This window comes from Sus scrofa, chromosome 9, assembly GCF_000003025.6.
Source record: "Sus scrofa isolate TJ Tabasco breed Duroc chromosome 9, Sscrofa11.1, whole genome shotgun sequence".
Taxonomy (NCBI): Eukaryota; Metazoa; Chordata; class Mammalia; order Artiodactyla; family Suidae; genus Sus; species Sus scrofa.
Window position 1 is genome coordinate 42,212,695 of NC_010451.4, and position 22,730 is coordinate 42,235,424.

The 22,730-nt window shown below is 38.8% G+C and overlaps 1 pseudogene; it reads right to left on the minus strand.

The window, feature by feature from the left end:
* The window catches only part of LOC100524035, a 130,632-nt pseudogene extending 108,184 nt beyond the window's left edge, over positions 1-22,448 (minus strand).

Sequence of the window (22,730 nt, forward strand, 5' to 3'; positions counted from 1 at the left end):
GAAACCCCAAAATTACAGGTCAATATCCCTGATGAATAGTGATGCAAAAATCCTCAACACAATAGTAGCAAACCAAATTCAACTGCACATTAAAAAGATCATATATCATGATCATATATCATTTATGTCAGGAAACAAGGATAGTTCAACACATGAAAATCAACATAAAGCACCACACTGATAAAATGAAGGGCAAAAACCACATGACTATCTCCATCAATGCAGGAAAAACATTTGACATAATTCAACACTGTTTCATGATAAAAAAAATTCAACAGACTAGGAATAGAAGGAAACTACTGCAGCATAATTAAGCCGTATTTGAAAAGCCCACAACTAATATTATATTCAACATGGAAATACTGAAAGTTTTTCTTTTAGGATCAGGAACAAGGCAAGTATTTGGAACACTCTTGCTACTACTGTTCAACATAGCACTGGACGTCATAGCCAGAACCAATTAGGTAAGAAAAAGAAAGGGCATTCAAAATGGAAAAAGAATAAAATTATCTACATTTCCAGATGACATTATCTTATATTTGGAAAATCTTAAAAGATTCTACAAAAACACCTGTTAAAATGAAAACAAATTCAGCAAAGTTGCATAAACACACAAATAGCACTCAAAAAATCAGTTGCATTCATTTCAAAATCAAAACCACACCTCACACTGGTCAGAGTGGCCATCATCAAGAAATCTAAAAATAATAAATGCCAGAGAAGTTGTGGAGAAAAGGGAACCCTCCTACACTGTTTATGGGAATGTAAATTGGGGCAGCCACTATGAAAAACAGTATGGAAATTCCTTAAAAAATAAAAATAGAGCTATCCTATGATCCAGCAATCCCACACCTGGATATATATCCAGAAGAAAATGAAAACTCTAATTTGAAAAGATGCATGCACCTCAGTGTTCACAGTAGCACCATCTCCAATATCCAAGACATGGAAACAACTCAAGTTCCCATTAGTAGATGATTGGATTAAGAAGATGTGATATATATACAATGGAATATTACTCAGCAATAAAAAAGAATTCAATGTTGCCATTTGCAGCAACATGGATAAACCTAGAGAATATTACACTTAATGAAGGCAGAGAAAGACAAATACTATATGATATCACTTATATGTGTAATCTGAAAAAATAATACAAATTAATCTATATACAAAACAGAAGCAGAATTCAGGCATAGAAAACAAACTTAAGGTTACCAAATGGGAAAGGGAGGGAGGGACAAATTAGGAGTATGGGATTACAGCTAAAAACTACTATATATAAAATAGATAAGCAACAACGATTTATGGCATAGCAAAGGGAAGTATCGTCAACATCTTATAATAAACTACAAGGGAATACAATCAGAAGAAAATAACCAAATCATTCTGCTATATACCTGAAACTAATACAATATTGTAAATCAACTTTACTTCAATAAAAAATCTGCTGCATTTTTATACACACAAAAAAATGACCAATCTGTAAAAATATTAACAATCCTATTTACTATAGCATCAAAAATGATAAAATACTTTGGAATAAACTAAGGAGATTAAAGACTTCTACACATAAAGTATTTTTTGAGTGTACATCTTTAGAAAAAAATCAAAGATACAAATAGTGTAAAGGTATCACATACTTATGGATTGGAAGGCTTAATACTGTCAAAATGATCATACTTTCCAAAGCAATCTTCAGACTAAATGTAATAGTTATGAAAATTCCAAAGGCATTTTTATATAAATAGGAAGTCATAAAAATCATATGGAATCTCAAGGACCTTGAGTAAAATAATCATGAAAAAGAACAAAGTTGGAAGACTCAGCCTTGATTATAAAATGATACCACAAAGCAACAGTAATTAAGTGGTACTGGCATAAAGATAGAGATATAGGCAAATGGAACAGGATAAAGAGCCTATAAATAACCCTTTGCATATCTGGCCAGATGATTTTTGACAAGGCTGTCAAGCCTACACAGTGGGGAAAGAAGAGTCTCAAAAAATAGTGTTGGGAAAACTGGATATCCCATACAAAAGAATGAATTTGGACCCTTAACACTACATAAAACAATTAACTCAATCTGATTAAAGACCAAAACATAAGACCTGGAACTATTAAACTTCTAAAAGAAAACCTAGGGGGAAATCTTCAGGACATTAGATTTGGCAGTGACTTCTTTGCACAACACCAAAAATACAGGCAACAAATAAAACAACTAGATAAATGGGACTACACCACCAAACCCAAAAACTCCTGTGTGTCAAAGAATAATACATGAAAAAGCCTACAGAATGGGAGAAAATAATTGCAAATCATACATCTGATAAAAATTAATATCCAGAATATATAAGGAATCCCTACGACTCAACAAATTACCTGATTAAAAATGGGCTAAGCAAAGCAACAAAATCAGAAATGGAGAAAAAAATTAAAATTTACAAACACAGAAATATAAGGTATCATAAGAGACTAGTACAAGCAACTATACATCAATAAAATGGACATCCGGAAGAAATGGACAAATTCTTAGAAAGGTGCCAGTCTTGAGAGCAAGACTTAACCAGAAAGAAATAGAAAATATGAAGAGATCAATTACCAGTACTGAAATTGAATCAGTAATTTTAAAACTCCCAATAAACAAAAGTCCAAGACCAGATAGCTTCGCTGTGAATTCTACCAAACATTTAGAGAAGACTTAACACCTATCCTTCTGAAACCGTTACAAAAATTGCAGAGGAAGAATACTTCCAAGTTCATTCTATGAGGCCATCATCACCCTGATACCAAAACCAGAGAGATCACACAAAAAAAGAAAATTACATTTGAATGTCACTGATGAACATAGATGCAGAAAAATCCTCAACAAAATACTAGAAAACCAAACTGAATCCAACAATACATTAAAAGAAACATACATCATGATCAAGTGAGATTTATCACAGGGATGCAAGGATTTTTTTTTTTTCTCCCGCTTTTTAGGGCCACACCTGTGGCATATGGACGTTCATAGGCTAGGAGTTGAATCAGAGCTACAGCTGCGGGCCTGCCCCACAGCCACAGCAACTTGGGATCTGAGCCATGCCTGTGACCTACACCATAGCTCGGGGCAACACTGAATCCTTAACTCACTGAGGATGGAACCAGCAACCTCGTGGATACTAGTCAGATTCGTTTCTGCTGAGCCACTACTGGAACTCCCAGATTTTTCAGTATACACAAATCAACTGATGTGATACAGCATGTTAACAATTGAATAATAAAAACCGTATCATCTCAATAGATGCAGAAAAAGCTTTTGATAAAATTCAATACTCATTTAAGATAAAATGAGATCCTGCTGTGTAACACTGGGAACTACATCTAGTCACTTATGGTGGAGCATGATAATGTGAGAAAAAAGAATGTATACATGTACGTGTAACTGGGTCACCATGCTGTATGGTAGGAAAAAAAATGTATTGGGGAAATAACAATTAATTACAATTAAAAACAAAATTACTTTATGAAAAAAAAACTTCAGAAAGTAAATATAGAGGGGACATATTTCAACATAATAAAAGTCTTTCATGACATATCCATAGCTAACATCATACTCAATGGTGAAAAGCTAAAATCAATTCCTCTAAGATCAGGAACAATACAAGGATGTCCACTCTCACTGCTTTTATTCAGCATAGTTTTGGAAGTCCCAGCCATAGCAATCAGGGCAGGAAAATAAATAAAAGGAATCCAAATTGGAAAAGAAGTATTAACTGTCACTGTTTGCAGATAACATGATAATATACATAGAGAATCCTAAAGACACTACCAAAAAACTTCTAGAGTTCATCGGTGAATTTGGTAAATTTTCTGGATACAAAATTAACATACAGAAATCTGCTGCATTTCTATATACTAACAACAAAATATCAGAAAGAGAAATTAAGGAAACAATCCCATTTACCATCACATGAAAAGAATAAAATATCTAGGAATAACCTACCAAAGGCAAAATACCTATGTTGACAGAACTGTGAGACCCTGATGAAAGAAATTGAAGATAACACAAATAGATGGAAATATATACTGTGTTCTCGGATTTGAAGAATCAGTATCGCTAAAATGACCATACTACCCAAGGCAATCTACAGATTCAATGTAATTGCTATCGAATTACCAAGGTGTTTTTCACAGAACTAGAACAAAAAAAAATTAAATTTGTATAAAAATACAAGATCTTGAATAGCCAAAACAATCTTGAGAAAGAAGAGTAGAGCTGGAAGAATCAGCCTTCTAGACTCCAGACTATACTACAAAGCTACATTAGTCCAAACAATATGGTACTAGTACAAAAACATGTATAGTTCAATGGAACAGGACAGAAAGCCCAGATATATATATATATATATTTTTTGGTCTTTTGTCTTTTTTGTTGTTGTTGTTGCTATTTCTTGGGCCGCTCCCGCAGCATATGGAGGTTCCCAGGCTAGGGGTCGAATCGGAGCTGTAGCCACCGGCCTACGCCAGAGCCACAGCAACACGGGATCAGAGCTGCGTCTGCAACCTACACCACAGCTCACGGCAACACCGGATCGTTAACCCACTGAGCAAGGGCAGGGACCGAACCCGCAACCTCATGGTTCCTAGTCGGATTCGTTAACCACTGCGCCACGACGGGAACTCCAGAAAGCCCAGATATAAACCCACCAATTATGGTCTAATCTATGTACAATGAGAAAAAGACAGTCTCTTCAATAAGCAATTTTGGGAAAACTGGATAGCTACATGTAAAAAATGAAATTAGAACATTTTTTAACACCTTATGTAAAAAATAAACTCAAAATGGATTAAAAACCTAAATGTAAGACCAGATACTATAAAACTCCTAGAGGAAAACATAAGCAGAGCATTCTTTGACATAAATTGTAGCACTATTTTTTTTTTGATCTGTATTCTAGAATAATGGAAATAAATACAAAAACAAATAAATGGAACCTAATTAAACTTGAAAGCTTTTACACAGCAAAGGAAACCATAAGCAAGATGAAAAGACAATCTACAGACTGGGAGAAAATATTTGCAAATGAAATGATTGAAAAGGGATTGATTTCTAAAATATATACAGCTCCTATAACTTAATATAAAAAATCCAATCAAAAAATGGGCAGAAGACCTAAACAAGTATTTCTCCAAAGAAGATATATGGATGGCCAACAGGCACACACAAAGAATGCCCATCACTAATAAATAGAGAAATGAAAATTAAAACTACAGTGAGGTTTATCACCTCACACCAGTCAGAATGGCCATCATTAGAATGACTCCTAATAATAAATGCTGTGTTTATACAGGAAAAAAATAGACTTGTATAAATAACATTCACTTTACTGTATACCCGAAACTAATACAACATCGAAAGTCATCTATACTCCAATAAAATTTTCTTTTTTTGCTTTTTAGGGCCACACCCATGGCATATAGAGGTTTCCAAACTAGGGGTTCAATTGCAATTGGAGCTACAGCTGGCAGCCCTATGCCACAGCCATATCAGATCTGAGCTGCATCTATGATCTACACAACAGCTCATGGCAATGCTGGATCCTTAACCCACTGAGCAAGGCCAGGGATCAAACCTGCAACCTTATAGTTCCTAGTCAGATTTGCTTCTGCTGTGCCACAATGGAAATTCCATCCAATGAAATTTCTAAAATATGCTGGAGGGGCTACAGGGATAAAGGAACCCTCCTACACCATTGGTGGGAATGTAAATTGGTGCAGCCACTGTGAAGAATAGTATGGCGGTTCCTTAAAAAACTGTTACCATATGATTCTGCAGTCCCACTCCTGGACCCATATCCAGAGAAAACTCTTAATTGGAAAAGATACATGCATCTCAATGTTCACAGTAGCACTATTTACAAGTCAAGATGTAGAAGCAACACAAATGCTCATCGACAAGTGAATAAAGTAAACATGGTATACACATGCAATGAAACATAAGGGCTCTCTCAAGACAAAAACCGAAATCCTGTTACATGCTCTAACATGAATGAACCTCAAGGAAATGATGCCAAGCAAAATGAACCAGTGACAAAAGGACAAATATTGTATGACTCTACTCATATGAAGTATCTAAAGTAGTCAAAAATCATAGAAACAGAAAGTACAAATGGTGGTTATAAAGGGCAGGGGAAGGGAAATCAGTGTTTAGTGGGTGTAGAGTTTTGGTGTTGCAAGATGAGGGTTCTAGATATCTCTTGAAGAACAAATGAATATACTTAAAGCTATTGAGTTGAACATTTTAAAATGGTTTTGGGGTAAATTTAATGCTGTGTTTGTTTTCACAGGATGTGTGTCCTGTTTCATAGCAAATAAACATCAATGTGGAAATCCAGAGCATGTCATTTCTTTGCTCAAAATGCTAAAAGGAAATACTCTCAGTTGTTCAGTAGCTGTTAATGACTCAAATTCTTTATTTTCTTCCATACTATGTCAACATTAGGAAGCAAATTAAAAAACTTATCTGTTGGTAAAGCAGCATGTGAATTGGCTTCAGGTGTAAGCCCTGCTGCACCCATAGCTGTGGCTCTGCTAGGAGTAATTCCAATGCTCCTTTCCAATCCACACCACAGCTCACAAAATATGTATGAAAATTCTCCCTCTGCAGTATGAGTCTCCAATGAAAACCAAAAGCAAGAAATCATCAAGGGCTGGAGTCTCTTATAAACACTGTACAGGTGCCAAGAGCTTATTCATACCCTACATATCAATCACCTCAACCTACTGTAAAGCAAAATGTGTTCTAGCACATCTTTCAATTCAGATTATATGCTGATAACATTGTGTTTGGATGACAGTATCATTTGATAAGGGAATTTTGGCAACCGTTCTTTTTGTTATTATTTAAGTTATTTCCCCAATACAATTTTTTTTTCTACTGTACAGCATGGTGACCCAGTTACACATACATGTATACATTCTATTTTTGCACATCATGCTCCATCATAAGTGACTAGACAGAGTTCCCAGCACTACACAGCAGGATCTCATTTCTAATCCATTCCAAAGGCAATAGTTTCTATTAACCTCAAGCTCCCCAACCACCCCACTCCCTCCCCCTCCCCCTTGGCAACCACAAGTCTATTCTGCAAGTCAATGATTTTCTTTTCTGTGGAAAGGTTCATTTGTGCCTTATATTAGATTCCAGATATAAGTGATATCATATGGTATTTGTCTCTTTCTAACTTACTTCATTCAGAATGAGAGTCTCTAGTTCCATCCATGTTGTTGCAAATGGCATTATTTCATTCCTTTTTATGGCTGAGTAGTATTCCATTGTGTATATAACCATTCCTTCTGATGTAACTCTGTGTTTGTCACTAACTTGTGGTTGGCTTTATAAATTTCTCATCACTGACTTGTACTTTTTTTTTTGGTCTTTTTAGGGCTGTGCTCGAGGTTTCCAGGCTAGGGGTCTAATCGGAGCTGTTGCTCCCGGCCTACACCACAGCACGCCGAATTTAAGCCTCATCTGCAACCTACACCACAGCTCACGGCAATGCTGGATCCTTAACCCACAGAACGAGGCCAGAGATCAAACCCGCAACCTCATGGTTCCTAGTCGGATTCGTTTCTGTTGCGCCAGGACGGGAACTCCAGGGACTTGTACATTTTTTATTCTCAGGAGTGTGATGCTGAATGATACCTTAGTAATTCTTATCGTTCCTTTGACTTTATTGATAGAATTCACCAAGTTTGTAGTAGAAGGCAATATTTTGTTCCTTCTCTGGAAAAAAGCAAATTGTTTTCGCAGAGGCGACTGTTATAAAAAAACCTTTGATGGTTTTAATCCTGTTATTAGGACTTTTTTTAACCAGGTGATAGAAATCTACCTCAAACTAGCCTAGGAAGGCGTGGGAAAGAACATATTGACTCAATTGAAAGATACAGAAAGTGTTGAAAGATGAGGACTGTTGCCTCTGGATGCTTCCAGAGCATTTGCAGGCCTTTGTCTCTCCCTTACTATCTCTTGGTTCCGTGTTTCTCTGGTGGTTTCATTTTCAGGCAGTATTTTAATTTTTTTATTTTTATTTTTTTGTCTTTTTGCCATTTCTTGGGCCACTCCTGCGGCATATGGAGGTTCCCAGGCTAGGGGTTGAATTGGAACTGCAGCTGCCAGCCTATGCCAGAGCCACAGCAACGCAGGATCGGAGCCACGTCTGCAACCTACACCACAGCTCACGGCAACGCCGGATCCTTAACCCACTGAACAAGGGCAGGGATCGAACCCGCACAACCTCATGGTTCCTAGTTGGATTCGTTAACCACTGTGCCATGATGGGAACTCCAAGGCAGTATTTTTCAATGTGACAGCCGAAAGGTTGCATGATTCTTATGACTTGGGATCCCAGATCTCTTGGAGCCTATATATGGATTAAAAACATAGAGAAGACTGATGGTCCCACTTTGGGTCACGTGTACATGTTGGATGGAATGACAGAGGCCCAAGGTATAAATGATTTTGGTGATGACGCCTAGACCATATGACCAGACTCCATTGCTAGAAGTGAAGGAAAGTATATAGACACAAAATATTTTTCTTCTACTGCAGATGTAGTTGACAAAGTCTTATAAAAAAAATAATACCCAAGGGGCAAATAGGTTACTGATTATATAAAATTTAATTACCAGAGATTTGTGGGTTTATTTCTTTATACTTTTTTAATGTAATTGCATAAAATTACCACATTCACGGATGTTTGGAAAGAAGCCCTTCATTTTGTGTAAAATGATTTTGAGTTGAAGGATTTGTTACTGGTTTTACCATTACATTTAATTTCAATAATCTGCTCTTAAGCCTTTGAGTTATTTATCTTTGTAGTGAGATTATAAAATTACATAATAGAAACCAATAAAATGTAAATTTAACATAAACAAATCCCTGAAATGATTTTTTAAAAATATGGTTGCAAATACCAAACTGCTCCATGTTAACTGAACACTAGTCAAGATATTTTGTATTACCAAAATAGACCTTACGATTCATATACCACCTTTGAGCAAGCAATTTTTATTAAGAATATGGAGAAATCTGGGGAAAATCATAATTTTGCTTGACAGATAAATCTTTCATGGCTTTAGTTCTCTGTATTAGGTAAGATTTTTTAAAAACAGGTGATAGAAATCTACCTCAAACTAGCCTAAGGATGAAATGTATTTCATTTCATTTCAAATTTATGAAATAGAAGTAAACAAAGTGTTTAAGTGGTTTTCTTTGAGAACTCCCAAAACATCTAGTCCCTTGATAAACTACCTGCAGGCCACATGCTGAGACCAGCTCTTTCCCCTACCAAGGCATTTTCAAAATCGGCTCCCCCATGAGCCTGGGTACCACAACTGCCCGTGAAGCTTTTACAAAACAGTGATTGACAGACTTAACTTCTGACCAACCAAGTAAGACTTTTCCTGGGAGATGCTCAGGAATCTGTATTTCTTTATATTTTTCCAATGTAATTCTAACACCTCCATCCTGGCCTCTGGCAATAGGATCAATTTAGGAATGACACCCTAAAGCATCCTGTCACCACTCTATTGCTCAAGGTCAGGTGGCTCGTGCTTGTTTATTTGCCCTGTATCTCTCCTTGGTTCTCACCTAAACTCATCATGGTTGAGTCGTCACTACAAGATCTCTGGGAAGCAGCTCCCAAGACAGGTAACTCATAATTCTTGTGAAAGTTTCATCAGTAGGTTGGATAAATAAAAGCAGCGTTAGTGCTTTTTCTACTAAGAGGCAGCTTTTTTTCTACTCTAATCTGCTCTGGATCCAATAAAACTAGGGGTCTATGCTTTCTCTTCTACTTCACATCATGAAAGAAGGGATTCTAGTGCTCAAGAAAGGTCATCCCATTTCGTACATATTAGTCACCCCAGGAATAGGGGGACCATTTATCTCCTTATCTTCATAATCTGGGTCTCAGATATTTCATATAATATGTTCTTCCTTCCTGCAAAGTATGACCTGGGCAGAGAAGGAAGAACATATGGTCAAGGATATGGTCAATACATATTGAGATGTGTAAGCTGAGGACCATCTGGTCACAGAGAACTTACAATGCCACCACTATTGTCTTGAACAATTCACCTCTGACCCCAAGCTGCACATCTCACTAAGCCAAATAAGAGTTCTGTGATTGAAAAGTCCTGCCCTGCTCAGAAGGCTGTTCAGTATCAGGCCATTGTCATTTAGTTACACACTTTAGGGAGGAGGCAGGTGGTGGTTCAGTATTCCATACTCTAAGCAGTTGATAAAAAGTATTCTACTTTTCACTTCCACTTGCAAAGTGCACTTTCTCTAAGGATGATGGAAATAAATAGGTTCTCCCTTTCTGCGTGTCTGCTGCTAGTTTACAGTAGGAGCCAGCAAACTAATGGCTCCCCGCCAAACCCAGTCTGCAGCCTGTATTTATTCAGGCTAGGGAGTGGGATGGGTAAATACGGTCATTGCCTTTTTAGGTTTGTAAAAATAAAGCGAAGAAAAATATGCAATCATCAAAACCTGAGATAGTTGCCATCTGGCCCTTTACAGACAAATTTACTGAACTTTGGCTTAGAGCCCTTTTAGACTGGTGTAACTGGTTATACCCTGGCTGGTCCTCCTCTTAAACATTTCCTGACTCCACCATGAAGATCAGCTAAGAGTCATTTCTGATCTAGGTCACATACCTGTCCTACAATTTACCAAATCCTGTTGGTGCACAGGTAAATGTTCAACAATCAGCAGTTGGAACCAAAAGCCCTGACTTGCAGCATCTGCCAATTTCTGTGGTATAAATATCCTTCCCCGTGACTGACTCAAGCTAACATGATGTCACAAATGCAAACAATCGGATCTTGCTAGATGGTAAGATCTACTGCCCAAATCCCAAGAGGTATGAGGCATCTGGCATGGTGGAAAGAGAGTTGTTCCTGGTTAAACATTTCTAAATTCAAATCCAATCTTCACTGCTTAACTGGGTGATCTTCAAAAATTCACTTAACCTCAATAAACTTGTTTTCTCCCCTGCAAATGTGAAGTAATGCTACACACCTCTCAGGGAAAAGGGTTAAGTGAGAATAGATACAGTCACACATGCCACACAGTGCTTGGGACACACCTTCCTCCCTTCTCCTCCACCGGCCCCATAGCAGAGCTGAGATTTCATCTTCCTCCCTCCAGCTTCTCTAAAGCTCTCTCTGCTTAGGCCAGGACTGGATGGGAGCCCTGTGGATCCTCCTTCTGGCTCTGTTGTGGAGTGTGGGTCATCAGAAGTATAAGGGCCCCAGGAAAGGTTTGAGGTCTGAGAGAGCTGGCTGGGGCCTTATGAGCAGGACAAACCCCAAACTTCGGGTGGTTTGCCCTGAGAGTAAGTCTGTCAAAGGAGAAAAGAGTCACTGGATTCCACTTGAAGGGCTGTATGCTAATCTTACATTGCTCTGGATCTGCCACGGCTGACACAATTATATAGAAATAGAAGCCATTCAGTACATACTTGCATGGAAATAGGAGCCATTCAATATATAATTGCTGGATGAATAAATGAATGATTGTATTTGTCAATAAGTGAACACAATCATGATCAAATACAGGTTAAGAGACTGGGCTCTGAACAGCCCGGATTTGAATCCCAGCTTTGTCCCTTATTACCTCTGTATTCTCAGATAGCTTACTTAACCTCTCCCTGTTTCAGTTTCATGGTCTGTAAAACGCAGAATGGTATCCATTTCTAGGACTGACTTAAGATATGCTGTAAAATAATTCTGGAATAATATAAGGGCTCAAAAATATAAACTATTATTATCCTTTTAACAATTAACACTCATTGATATCCACTAGCCCTGACTCTTCTTTTAATGTTAATTGGTTCCTCATTTCACAATACAATAGTACCACTCTTATGTCAAGTTGCCTGATTGTAATAAACCAAAATTCATCATAGCTAAATATTTGTTCTTTCGGTCTCTCATGCTCATCAAATTAAAGAAGCAAAGGCTGCAATGAAGTCAAAACAAGCCTGAATTATAGCAGCAAAAGATGTTAAATCCCAATGGCCCACTCTTGCCTTGGAAACATTCTCTGCTTCACAGACATGTCCAGCTTTATCTCATCTATGTCACCATGCTTACTTCTTAGATTTTTATATCTTTGGTAAGATATATGAGAGATGATGGTTAGGAAATAGAATGTTTTCTGTAAATATTATGATTTAGTCATTAATTTTTTTATTAAAGTATAGTTGTTTTAAAATATTATGTCAGTTTCTGCCATACAGCAAACTAACCAAGTCATATATAAAAATATACCTACTTTTTCTCATCATCTTCCATCATGTTCTATAACAAGAGACTGAACATAGGTCTCGGTGCTATACAGTAGGATCTCATTGCTTATCCATTCTAAATGTGATAGTTTGCATCTACCAACCCCAAAGTCCCTGTCTATCCCACTATCTTCTCCCTCCCCCTTGGCAACCACAAGCCTATTCTCCATGTTTATGAGTCTGTTTCTGTTTTGTATATAGGTTCATTTGCGTCACATTTTAGATTCTACGTATAAGTCATATCAAGACAAAAACTAAGAATATGATTTGGTTCTTTTGATGCTTTGGGGAAGTAGTGGTATGGGGTAGCATTCATCTTTCGGCCTTTATTTTTCAGTAACTAATGTGAGAAATGAATCCTCTCCCATGACTACCAGCCTTCACCTCACCCCTGAACATAATTCCTGACATGTAGTCCCAATATTTTGCTAGTGCCAACTTGATTGTGGATAATTTTCCATTAAATCCTGCAAGTAATCTTTGATTTTATAATTAAGTAACTGGATTCAGATTTTTGCTTCAATTTGCGGTTTTCTCGCTTTCAAGTTGGGCTGTACCTTGTGTAAGACCTGTCACCATAAACAAATGTATGTCTTGAATCACTTTGGCTTGGAACATTTGCTCTGCTCCATTAACAAAATGGTAGACAATATTCTGGGGAATGTGACATAATTCTTAAAATTTGCATCCAAAAATAGAACAATCCTTATCAAAGTCATTAGTGGGGAAAAAAAAAAAAAAAGAAATGAAAGGCCATGTCAAAACCAAGGAACAAATCCAGAGTCAGACATAGAATAAAGTAAGGACAAGGTGGGACTTCAGATGGCATACAGGTGATGGATGGACTTGGTGCAACTGGACTTTTTGGAAGAACCAAGGTATTCTCTTTCTGATTCTTTCTCTCTCCCCCTCTCTCTTTCCTTCTCCACTTCCCCTCTTTCTGTCTCTCTCTCCATTTTGGTAGAAGGATATCTGTAAATGTTAACATGTATAGCCTTAAGAACAACTGCATGAAATTTTCATCTACATTGTAAAATGGTCCTGAGGTTATTTGGGTTTGCTTTTTGATTTACTTATATCTAATTTGTTTCCATCCCTGCAATGTCTGACATTTCCTAACATTTTTTTCCCTAGTCCCCTACACTCAGTATCATACCCTTTTCTTTTTATATTGGAAGGTAATTCTGAGTTCATTTCTGATTTGTTCAGGCTTCTAGCAGCCATGGATAAAATTTCACATGTGACACTAAACTCTTCTTATAAACAGAAATTGTGGAATAAAAAATGAGGTCCCCTTCCATTTAGGGGTCTGAAAAGGAACTTGAGAGGGCTCTCACTGGTCAAATATGGGGCAATTTGAACACTGAAAAGAATGACTGCAATTGATTGAAATGCATTAAATATATAAAAATCTGAGTTTATGGGAGACCAAGGGAGTGAGAGAGAGCAGAAATCTCATTTATCATCGCTGGAGGTAGGAAGTGCAGAAACACCTTACTCTTAATAATTAAAGCTAAAGAATTAGCATTCATCTTGCATTTCCTATGTGAATTATATTTAGGGAAATCAAAAGAACTTGAACTGATGAAGGAAAGTTCTTATTATAGAATTGTTCCAGGGAATAAATGAAGAATTAGAAAATCACCAGTTTATGAAGTTCCCGTCGTAGCTCAGTGGTTAATGAACCTGACTGGCATCCATGAGGACACAGGTTCGATTCCTGGACTATCTCTGTGGGTTAAGATCTGGCGTTGCTGTGATCTGTGCTGTAGGTCACAGACTCGGGATCCCACGTTGCCATGGCGTAGGCCAGCAGCTGCAGCTCTAGTTGGACCCCTAGCCTAGGGCCCTTCTTATGCTGCGGGTGTGGCCCTAAAAAAGGACAAAAAGAAAATCACCAGTTTTTGAACTCTTAATGAATGCCTATCTAGATAATAACCATTAATTAATGCTAGAGTGAGTCATTAGATATTCACAAGATGCCCAAAAATCACCCCATAGATTACTTCCTGGCTGTAAGAGAAAGTGCATCTACACAGTGGGGAAGTCAGCCTGCCATCACCCAAACCAACTTAGCACCACTACAAGTAGGACAGTTGGCCACTATATGCCTTCTGTCGTGATGAAATGTGAAGTGCTTTTGTTCAAAATGTTGAACCAGAATCTCATTGAGTCTTCAGAGCCATTTCTAGTTTATAGGAAACCTAGAAGAGTAAAGGACCAAATTAAATAACACTTTGGGAGTTCCCGTCGTGGCGCAGTGGTTAACGAATCCGACTAGGAACCATGAGGTTGCGGGTTCCATCCCTGCCCTTGCTCAGTGGGTCAAGGTTCCGGCGTTGCCGTGAGCTGTGGTGTAGGTCACAGACGCGGCTCGGATCCTGCGTTGCTGTGGCTCTGGCGTAGGCTGGCAGCTACAGCTCCGATTCGACCTCTAGCCCGGGAACCTCCATATGCCGCAGGAGTGGCCCAAGAAATGGCAAAAAGACAAAAAGACAAAAAAAAAAAAAAAAAAAAATAACACTTTGAGGAAGCAGTAAGAAAATCCAGAAGATGGGATATTCTTCAGGATGGACTGTTCTGTTTTTCAATGAGTCAATGTCAAAACAAAAACAAAACAAAAACAAAACCCAAGGAGTTGTGAAGTTACTGTTCTAGATTAAAAGAGATTTAAGAAGTAGAATGGTGGTTGCCAGAGGCTGGGGGTGGGACAATGGGGTGTTGTTCAGTGTATATAAAATCTTTCAGTTTTACTAGGTGAACAAATTCTAGAAAACTTTTTTTGTGTGTGTCTTTTCTAGGGCTGCACCCATAGCATATGGAGGTTCCCAGGCTAGGGGTCCAATCAGAGCTGTAGCCGCTGGCCTACACCAGAGCCACAGCAATGTGGGATCTGAGCCGCGTGTGCAACCTACACCACAGCTCATGGCTATGCTGGATCCTTAACCCACTGAGCAAAGGCAGGGATCGAATCCACAACCTCCTGGTTCCTAGTTAGATTCATTAACCACTGAGCCACGATGATAACTCCTGGAAAACTTCTTATAGTTAGCAATACTACAATTAAAAAATTAGCAGTGTAGATTTCATGTTAATACACATACCCACAAACTAAACAAAAATAACTAAGCTGCACAGGAAAACTTTTAGAGGTGATAAGTATGTTTATTACCTTGATGGTGGTGATGGCTTCGTGGGTGTTACACATATGTCCAAGCTCGAATTGTACAAATTAAATATGTACAGTTTTTTGGTATATCAATTGCACCTCAATAAATCTGTTTTTAAAAAGAAAAACTTAAAAGATATGTAGCATTCAATTATTAAAACGTTAGGATTATTTTTTGAATCCTGCTGGCTTGAACTTGTAAAAGATGTTTTGGGGACAACTGGGGAATTTTGAATGTGAATAGGATATTTGGTGAAATTAAGCTATTACTATAAATCTTGTTAGGAATGATGGTGGCATTGTCCTTAAGAAATCACATGTTTTTAAAAGGAGCAGCATACATACACATTTGGAGCTAAAGTTTCATTTGTCTGACAGTTACTTTAAAATACTTCTGCCAAAACACAAAATGGAAAAAATATGGTTAAATGTTAATCATTGTTAAAAATCAGATGATAGAGAGCTAAGGATTAATTATAGTCCATTCTACTTACTTATATAAATGTTTGAAAATGTTCAATAAAAAGTGAGAAAGAATACAAGGGTCCAGAAATCCTGTGTTATAAGAAAATGAAGTCATGTTTATCACTGCTTCTTTTCTCAAGGTCATGAAATCCACAATAAGGGTAGTAAATCTCATAGAATTTTTAATGAAACTGCTGTGATTATAGGTACCTATAATCATTAGTGCAACTGATATGTTTGGGCTTCATTTATCTGTGACAAAAATTAAATGTTGGAAATTCTAATTTTAAAAACTTTTAAATACTACTAGTAGATAGTACATGTTAAAAGCAAGGCCAAGTACAATAGAATGTTATTACATGGAAAACCACTCTCTCCAAAGAGTTCATATTTCTCTTTTAGGTCACAGGTGGTATAACAAATTCATGTTTGCACTTATTGATTATACTGACAGTAGATGGAATTCATTGAGTTGTCACTGGGAAAGATGAAGAATCTAGATCACTTCCAGCTTCTCTCCTCCACTATAAAATTTCTTTCTTCTTTTACTACTTTTAGTGCTCCTGTTGATTGTTTTGTTTATTCCTTTAGATCATATAGTCAAACCTCTACGTCATCTTAGAGCACCTGTAGTTGGTATGTCTTCACTGCCAGCACAGACTGTAAATAACAGTAGTTCTCTACTACTTCCTTCCTTTTGCCTCTCTCCCAACCCAACTAAAGAAATATTTTTAATGAATAAATTAATAACAATTTTAGGAAACAAGGAAGAGTATCAACATCAGATGAGAAACCTTTAGCCAATTCTGAAAAGTCAGAAAACAATGTCATTCCTGCCAACATTCATGTCTTCCTAGAAGTTCCTTCCCCTTTCCCGAAAGCCTCAAATTTCCCCCATTCCTGAGCGTGTCAGGTACTTTGGTGTTCACAGCCCTGCAGGTCTTTCCTGATTCCCCCCACTCACTGTTACTCCTACCACCTCCTAGTACTCGCTCCCATTCACATGCTATTCCCTCCTTAACAGCCTGTTCATGGGCCCTCTCCTGCCTGGGCTCTTGGGCTCCCGGACACATGTGTCTCAGCCTGGGGCTGAGTGTGGACTGCATCAACCCCATGGGCGGGGATGCGGTTGGGGTCATCTCTGAGCTCCGTGACATTCATTCTCAGTCCCCTTCCTGCCTATCAGCAACATTTGAGCATTTGACATCCTCTGCTCCTTGAAACCCTTTAACTTCTCTTCTAGGGAGGCATCTTTGGGTGTTCTCCTTTTAAAGACTTTCAGGGAAATTAGGTCAGAGCTCTGCAAACTAAATGGTTTCCTCTAAATAGGCTCCTCAGTTCAGTTGATCTAAAGGATGCTGAGTGATAAATAAAGGATGCTGAACTGATGGATCCTTGAGTGGATGGGTCTGACTGAGGACCTTCATGTGAAGAGTGCAAGGACTCAGCTGGAGAAAGACCTATTGAGGGAGTCTGAGTCAAGCATAATCCTGTCCTTCTGCTTCGTTGATGAAGGCCTGTTTATCTGTAGAACAAAGCTTTTTCTCTGAAACTAAGAAACAATGCTCTTCCTATGGATCAGGGCACCTGCTGGGTATCACGCAATAGAAGGCTTCTTGGTTGACGACTCCATGTTCAATTGGGTAGCCACCAGCTACATGTGGCTTGTAAGCACTTGGAATGTGGCTGGTCCAAATGGATGTGTGCTGTTAAGTATAAACACACTCCCGATTGCACAGTCTTAGTATTTAAAAAAAAATACCAGAACATATCTCATTCTTTATATTGATTATATGTTAAAATATTGATATGTGGTGTTAAAATATGTGGTGTTAAATAAAATATTAAAATTAAGTCCATCTGCATCTTTTGGATTTTTAAATACCATTACTGGAAAATTTGAAATAGAAATGGCTCATACATTGCTCTTTTTAATGCAGCCATTTCCAGGTACAGTTGAACTTATTTTGTACTGAAGCTGCACCCAGAGAGGATTTGGGGAGGATGTGGCAAAGCGTTTCTTGTCCTCTAGAGAGCAGACACCCCTTCCTCTCTTTGGGGTGGTTGAGCAGGAGATACAGTCTTGGGACCTCTCAGAGCAAGGTGAGCTTGACAAGGAAGAAGTCTCTCACCCTTCCTGAAGAAGCTGCCCTCACATCCTTGCCTGAGGAAAACCCCCCACCATGCTTTTTCCTTTTCCCCAAGTGTTTCTCACTTAGTTAAGGATTGTGTGCACACTGAGATCATCCAATTTAGCCTCCTTTTAAGATTTTAACTGGTTTTTATTTTTTCCATTATAGTTGGTTTACGGTGTTTTGCAAATTTTCTACTGCACAGCAAAGTGACTCAGTCGCACATGTATGTATATATACATATATTATTTTTTCTCACATTATCCTCCATATATTCCATCATGAGTAACTAGATGCAGTTCCCTGTGCTAAAAATTCTTAAATTAGACGTGGCCGCTCTGTGTGCTTCAGGGCACGATAGATGGTCCTTCAGAGCAGAGCCATAATGGATGGATGAGGAACATACAAGGTGCTTTGTGCAAATCACAGCCTTGTCTCCACATTATTAGCTATGTTGGTGGGCTGGGAACTAGACTTGTATAGCCTGCTGCTGTCTCCTGCCTGGATTCTGCCTCATTTATCCATCCCCATTGCTGGAGGAAGATAGCCTGGGCACCTGAGGCTGACATGAAGGGAGTCAGGGGAAGTGAGGTGAATAAAACAACTGAGGATTAGCTGACAAGGAATGGAAAAATACAGAATAAAAAGATGATACTTAATAGCTTTGGGGAGCTGACTATGTATCGGCACATAGGAAATATTTTTAGTAGTGATATTATTTCTCTTACTTCCCATAGCATATGAAGGCATTAAAAGCATCTCATTTTACAGATGAGAAAACCAACACAGGAAGCAGTTAAATTATCTGCCAAATCACCAATGATCAGTAGCTGGACCAGGGCTTGAACCCAGGCATGACTCTAGAGTGTTTGCCTTTAATGATTTTATTTCCTGCCCATGAGTAGAATTGGGAGAGGGAATTAAGTTGAAAAAAGAAAGGCACTTGAAAAGAAAAATAGAACAAAATAAGCATACCCAAGAAATGTGAGTAGCATGGAGGAAAAGAGAAGTTTGACTGTAAGGAGATATTATCATTATTATTTTGTCTTTTTAGGGCTGCACCTGCATATGGAGGTTCTAGGGATCGAATCAGAGCTGCAGCTGCTGGCTTACGCCACAGCCAGAACAATGCCATATCTGAGCGGCATCTGTGACCTAAGCCACAGCTCGTGGCAACGCTGGATCCTTAACCCACTGAGCAAGGGCAGGGACTGAACATGCATCCTCACAGACACTGTCAGGTTCTTAAGCTGCTAAGCCACAACGGGAACTTCAGGGAGCTTTATTTTTATTTTTTAAGAACTGGGCAGTGAGTACCTGGATATTCAGGTTATCATTCCCTAAACTTTACAAAAAAATTGTAATTTTTAAAAATTGTAGGGAGAAAGGAAGGAAGGAAAAAAAGGATGTTAGGAAAGAAGAAAGGAAGGGAGGGAGAGAGGGCGAGGAAGGAAAGGAGGGAAGGATTGGGGATTCTTGAAATCCCAGGTGTGGAAAGCATGGCGTTGGAAAAGTGATATCAAAACACAGTACTAAGTGATCCATTTGGGCAGGAAGGGAGGAAAACTCAAAATTGTGTTATATAGCAAGATTTCCTTGGGGATTTGGAAGGAAAGAGCCCTGTGATGGGATCTCTATTTGTGTGCTGTTAAGAATTCCCCTAGGCATGCGCCAGCTTTATCCCCCAATCTGAGTTATCTTTATACAAAGATAGATTTACTTTGGCCTGCCTGGAGAGACAGATTTTCATCAGACAACTCCCTTATCTAATGTAGTGAGTGCAAAAAACATTTCCTAGCTTTAAAAGTCTTTTGTGGGGGGCAGGGGTATTGGCAAAGGTGGGGGTCACAAAAATCATCCAGGCAACTAGTGGAAAACAGGAAAATAATATATCATTTTTTTTCCCTTCCCATGTAAAAATACATGGTATGAGTCCTAGGTACATATAAAAGAAATTTCATACACTATCACAAGCAACATGACACCCCCGGTGTTGACACTGCCTCTCACCACTAGATCTTCTGTGCTTAGAACACTTTCCTGACTGAGGTTCCAAGTTCTTCCCATCTGTCTCCTCTTTGTAACTCAAAATTTATCAACAATGCTTCCTCTAGAAAATCAGAAAGACCTTCCTAAATATCCTCCAGAAAAATGTCAAATTGGTTGCAGAGAACAGCAGACACAAGCATAAGGTTTAAGAGAGCATTACTGTCTCTGACAGATTGAGGACCCCCCAAATTCAGAGGATAAATAAAATACTCAAGGTTACACGAAGGGCAAACTTGTAACCTGAAATTTAATCCCAGATCTGTACAATTCCCAACCACACCACCATACACACTGCTTTTCGTGCCATCATGACAGCCCATCTCCCAATTACGCTTTCATCTCTTGGCCCCGAGTCAACTTCAGAGTGAAAGTCTCTTCCCCCTTATCCCACCAGTGTGGCAGACACCAATAGAGCTTCAACATGTTGACACTGAAAATATTACATTCACGTTTGCTTCAAATGTTACAGCCAACAGTGAGCGTGTCGCTCTTGCATTCTTTATCCACCATCTTTTTTTTTTTTTCTTCCTTACCATTTGACCAGTTCTTTGCCATACACAGACTTCAGAAGTCCAAATGTTACCTGGCCACACCAAATCAACACCCAGTTGCCATATTTTAAGTGCCTCCTCTGAACCTCTTGCCGGCCCAAGCCGAAATTCACAATCCTCCATTGCCCTCCCTCCAAACAAAAGGTCTTCCCAGCTGTTTATGAACCTCCCCAAAGGGATGCCTCACGTGTGCATATGAACCATCCAGTGGCCTAAGTTTGCCTCTTTTACCCCTCTCTGCTTTGCCTGCTGACAAGCAATGCTTGCAAAAGCTACGGGAAGAAGGATCCCTGGGAATTCCATGGCTTTATTTTACACGCTAGGTTAATGTTGCTGGCAGAAACTTTCTCCTCCTAATGCTAATAAAGCTAATGATCCTTGGTGTGCCCCAAGAGTGCTAGATTTCAGGTAGTGGTCAGGAGACTACCCTGAAACTCTAGGCTACACTTTTGCCCTGGAGTCCTACAGCAGCATTGCTTGTTCCATAGTTTGCAAAAGTATATTGTCTACATGAACAACATATGAGGTCTGGCCCAGCCAGCCAGAATTCCTCCCCGCATGCTATTAAATTGTGCTATCATGGGACTTCAAGGGGTTGGTGAGGATCTCTGTGTTAACCTTGTTTGTGGTGCCAAATTCCCACTTAAAAATCAGTGGTTTTCAAAGTTGAATGTGTATTGGAATCACCTGGAAACACTTGTGACTTAACCAGTTCTCCCTGGGGAGAGGCAGGGATTTGGCTAAGCATTGACACAGTATTTGGGGAACTCCCTCCCTTCTCCTTCATTTCTAGGATTCTCCTTTAACTTTCCAGTGACTTTCTATTCCATATCTTTTCTAGCTCTTCAAGGCAGAAAAACAGAAGATTTGCTTTAGGAGTTTTAGATGCCCTGCATAGCACAGTCTAAGATTTTCTTTAGGCTCAAAGCTGTGAAGAGAGGAAACGCATTTGTACTGTTCCCATTTTTCAAAGATTAACCCTTCTCCAGAATCTGCCTACTGTTGGTTTCTCTCCCTCCAACACTAAACTTTATAAAAGTTATTTGTGGGAGGATATGCTCATTAGAAACTTAGCCATACTAGAAGCTGGCTAAGCTCTAGTGATTTGAAAGATATACTTTCTATCCTCCATTTTAGTAGTAACCCTAAAACATTTATCCTTTTAATTTTTATTTAGCCATTAATGCACAGAATTAACCAGTATCTATGGCTTACCCACACCCAAACAAACACCAAGAACCTGAGCAGGACTTATTTCTAGCCTCTTTTCTTCACCATCATCTATGTTGAATCATCTGGGATTCTAGTTTCAGATTATTAATCTTTTTACCCACTCCCATATGCACACACATCTTTTTCCTTCTCTTCCTGTCAAAAGATTATAATGTTGATTAATTCCTCAGGATTTTATATTACTAGCTAAATTAGTTTCCTATTACTGCTGTAACAGACCACCGCAAACTAGTGGCTTAAGTGCACGTGAATCGATTACCTTACCTTCTGTAGGTCAGAAGGAAAAAATCAGTCTCGCAGGGGTAAAGTCAAGCTGTTAGCGGGGTTGGTTCCTTCCGGAGACTCGAGGGGAGAAGTGTTTCCTTGTGTTTTCCAGCTTCTAGAGACCACCAGCCTTCCTTAGCTCAGGGCCCTTCCTCCATCTTCTAAACCAGCAGCACGATATCGTTAAATCGTTCCGACTCTTAAATCGCTCCGACTCTCTGGTCCTTACCTCAGCTTCTCATCACTTTCTCCCAGCAGCCCCTTCTGCCTCCTTCTTATAAGAGCCTTTTGATTACATTGGTTTCACTTGGGAAATCTCCCATGTTAAGACCCTTGACTTAATCACATCAACAAGTCCCTTTGCCATGCAAGTTAATGTTGTCACAGGTTCCAGGGATTAAGATGTGGCCCTCTGGGGGAGGGTCATAGGCATCATTTTGCCCACCACACTAAGATGATGTAAATATTTCTAAAGAGGAATCACGCGGTATACTATGATTACATTTTCATTCCTTATCAATTTGTGTTG